The sequence below is a fragment of the Anomalospiza imberbis genome, chromosome Z (assembly GCF_031753505.1).
Source record: "Anomalospiza imberbis isolate Cuckoo-Finch-1a 21T00152 chromosome Z, ASM3175350v1, whole genome shotgun sequence".
Classification (NCBI taxonomy): domain Eukaryota; kingdom Metazoa; phylum Chordata; class Aves; order Passeriformes; family Viduidae; genus Anomalospiza; species Anomalospiza imberbis.
Window position 1 is genome coordinate 25,831,183 of NC_089721.1, and position 3,856 is coordinate 25,835,038.

The 3,856-nt window shown below is 38.4% G+C and overlaps 1 long non-coding RNA gene across 2 annotated transcripts; it reads left to right on the forward strand.

Annotated features, from left to right (window-relative positions):
- Positions 1-2,286: 2,286 nt before the first annotated feature.
- On the forward strand, positions 2,287-3,229 carry LOC137464633 (uncharacterized). Of its 2 annotated transcripts, none has more exons than XR_010994324.1 (4): positions 2,287-2,397; positions 2,510-2,602; positions 2,989-3,053; positions 3,146-3,229. It is a non-coding gene; the product is annotated as an uncharacterized lncRNA (long non-coding RNA). The 2 variants fall into 2 exon arrangements; XR_010994323.1 differs by having other exon boundaries at positions 2,293-2,397; positions 2,515-2,602.
- Positions 3,230-3,856: the final 627 nt, after the last annotated feature.

The following is a 3,856-nucleotide window of genomic DNA, read 5'->3' on the forward strand; positions in this document are numbered from 1 at the left end:
ATGGAAAAGGGTATGACATAAAAAATGTTATGGGTTTATGTGCATCAGTCACAAAATCTGAACATCTGCATTGTATTCAGATTTGATCTTTGCATTTCCAGAAGAGAACATCTAACATAAAATAGTTCTTTATATGAGAACATGGAAGAATTTCAAGCAACAAGACCTTTAAACTAGAGATCTCTCTAGTTCTGCAGTTCTCAGTTTTTCTAGAGAATATCTTTGGGTCTACTATTAAAAACAGCTGAGTACAGAGACGAGTCTTATAGCAATACTTGACCTTTTTTCTTTCTGGTTTCAAACCTACTTATTAAGTTTATTTTTGCAGAACTATTATTATCCCCTTAAATTTCTGAGCATTTAATTTTGCACCTGCTTTTTATGATGCCTTCAGTCCTCCTTCCCTTGCTTTTCCCCTTCTCCACCATCCCCACTCCCCTCTGAAAAATGCTGTTTGACTTGGAAGTTCTCCTAATAACTTTAAGGATTAGAAAAGCAAAAGGGAAAGTGAATCTTTAAAGTGTAGGAATACACCCTTTCAGAGCCAATAGCAGCACATAAGCAAGGATAGGAAAAAAAAAACAGTGACTGCACTAAGGTATCTCAAACACTGGTCCACTTAGCAGAACGGATGTGAAGATTTGTCATTGATCTTTGCAGATGCCCTGAAGTTTTTTGAAGAAAATTTCATGCCAAAACAGGTGTGCAACAGTCTCAGTTCCCGAACATGTGGCATTTCCAGGCTAAAAGGAATGATTTTTTTTTGTTAATATTGTATCTCTATGGCCTTTTGAAAACATCAGGTTGTATTGAAGTATTATTATATTTAAGTAATAAAATTAATACTTGAAGCATCAAACGTTTAACCCTCTCTTTTCCAGAGAAACACACAAATAGAGTACTGTTCTAGTAAATCCTTAATTTTACAGATTTCCTGCTGAAGTCTCTGACTAATGGTAAGTTATTTGTTCAGAAAGATTTTATGATGCTCATAAAAATTCAATCACAGTTTTAAAATAACTTTTAGTTTTTCTGTAACATGATGCTGCCATCTCAGTTCCCAGAGGGTATATTAAATTCAAGTAGCAATAACAAATCATTTAAGCAATAAATAAATAACCTGAGACTGAGTTGTTAAGAGTTAATAGTCTCCCATACACTCAATAGAGACTGAGGCTCCACTCTATTAAAGTGACCCCCGGGGCCATGGGCCAAATTGCACCCAGTTGTTTTGTGGAAGGTATTCATCCCTCACACATTCATTTCCTTCTTTATGTTGTCTCCTTTCATCAGTGAAGGCACTCTGCAGTTCCTGAGTCCAGAGAACAATTACGGTACAGTCTCAGAGAAAAGAAAGAAAACTGGGGTCATAAATATGTTAAATGGTTACGTGGGTTTAAGTGGCTTTGTAAACTAAACAGGAGGGAAACCTCAGACTAATTAATGAATATGAAGCGGCATTATAGGAATGTTTTAAGGGGAAATTCACATTACACACACACACACACACACACTTAAAAACGTCTTCTTTTTATTCCAGTCTAAAAATTTATTCCAGGACATTCATGACATAACACATGCTTATGTTTTACTGAAATGGTATCCAGGTAGGAACTGAATGCAGAGATAACTGAAATGATAATGCATTCTCATCACCTTATTGAGAACTAAATTCTTTCCTCCACAAAGATCAGGCATTTATCATGATAGTGTAGCTATGAAAAAAATAAAAAGGCAGGAAGATTTATGACTCAAGACCAAATCACCATTTAACTTCACCTTGTAGTTAATTTGTGACCTGAGTTACACTCACCGCTAAAATAAGCACGGATTCATTGAATGCCAGTGGTATCAGAATTATAACAATAATATTATGGGCCCCGAACAGCAGTATTCTTTCAGTTCTAGCAGTGGGACAATTTTTACTCTCAGGGTCTTCTCACGTTCAAAAGCCAGCAGGAGGCAGAAGAGGGGCAAGATGATCTCTGGGCTTTCCCTTACTGACAGCCTTACCTGGCAGGCAATACAGGAGCTTCTCAGTCTGTGAAAGGTAACTAGAGTAATCCATCCTCCCCTTCAGGCAAAATGGGATAGGTCACCTTGAACTGGTGGTGGAAGTAGTTTGAAGTGCTTTGACTGATCGCTCAGGGAGTTGAAATGGGCGCGTGATCCCTGTACTGCAGAGCTGTAAACCTCTGCCTGACAGGTGGTGCTCATAATGCTCTTCTCTGATGCTGATGGTCCCTACAGACCAGATCTGCTCATATCCTAAGCCTTTGTTCTTCGCCTACCTCCATAGAGTCTGTAGGTTGCATAAACAGCTGCTTTGCGTGGAAAGTTTCAAAATCCATTACAAGTATTCCAGAAGGCTGCAAATGAGCACAACAGAAGCTTACTGTATATGTCATTATTGCTGCAATTAATACACATATATTACAGCATTGATACCTACGATTGCCACTTTGTTTTGGTTATAATTCTCTGCTTTCTTTTGTTCCTTATTCTCCAGTTCAGGATACCTAACAGGCTTGATCAAGTCAGCTTTTAGACAATCACAAATTCACTGGATATAGAGACTAGGCGGCTGCTGTTGGTCTCCCTGGTATGTGCACACACTGCTCCTTACGTTAGGCACCAGGTTCCACACAATTAATGTCAAGGAGAGATTTTAGTTGAGTTCAAAAGAAAGAAACCCCAGTTCAGAAGGATGACAAAAGAGCCACTGCTCCTGCCAAGTGTGGAGGGGACATCCTTTCAACAAGCTTTTATCCCAGGATTTCAGAGTATGGGGTTGGTAATGTATATAATATATATTTTACAAAAATAAATGTGTTTTTAATTTCTCTGTTTAAAAGTGCTGTTGAAAAGCAGCCATAGCATAGAAAGAGGGGCGATGACAAAATTAAACCTGTGTAGTTAGCCCGCAATACTGTCACTACATTATTGTCATAGTTACAGAGAAAGGTGTCTATAGTGTTTATTCACCAGCACTCAAAATATTCCCAAGTCAAAGCATCCCATGGCAGGCAATGGAAAGAAGTTTTCAGAATGGAGTAAGCGAGCTGCTTTAACTCTTCTTGAGGAAAAGATCATTTTCTTTCTAGCCAGCTTCTCAGCTGACAAACCACCATTGTCTTCAATGCAGTGACACTGATCTATACCAGCTTTTCAGCTAATGGATAGTTCACAGGCCACTTCTGGTTTTTGTCAAGTGTAGTCAATATTTGTAAGTATTTTCAGCTCTTTTCTTTTTTTTTAAACTTTTTTCCAAACTCTTTTACTTGATGGCCTATCAGCTCACTGATATGCTAGTTTAAATGATCTGAGCAAGAGGAGTAAGAGTAATTTGCATCTTGTAAATTAAATTAAGGGGTGATAAATGTAAAAGGAGTAAAACAAGCAGAAAGCTTTCAAGATCAAAAGCTGTTTTCTGAACACTAGCATGTAAGAAGTGGCACTGCTCCATGTTCAGGACAGAAACAAAGGCAGTGCTTTCATTGGGTCATTTTTTCATTATTATTATTTATTTATTTTTGCTATTCATTCAGCTCAAGGCTGAGCATGGGCTGAGAAAGGAATATAGGATTGCAGCCACCCTACCAGCATTGGCAAAACTATAAATAGTGTCCAGTCTTTTATTCTTTGAACACTTCGAAGATCCTTCTAAGTCTGCAGAAGTGTTAAGCATGCCAAAGGAGCCCTGAGTAGGGCCTTTAATGAATAGACTTCATTGTGCCTGGTGATTACACAGGTAGATGGTGACAAGGCAGACAGTGTCCAGTCCTAACAGCAGTCTTTGTGTCTGGGAGATGATTCTTTCAAACCCTCTGTTCTGCTTTGTCTGATCCTCTGTTCT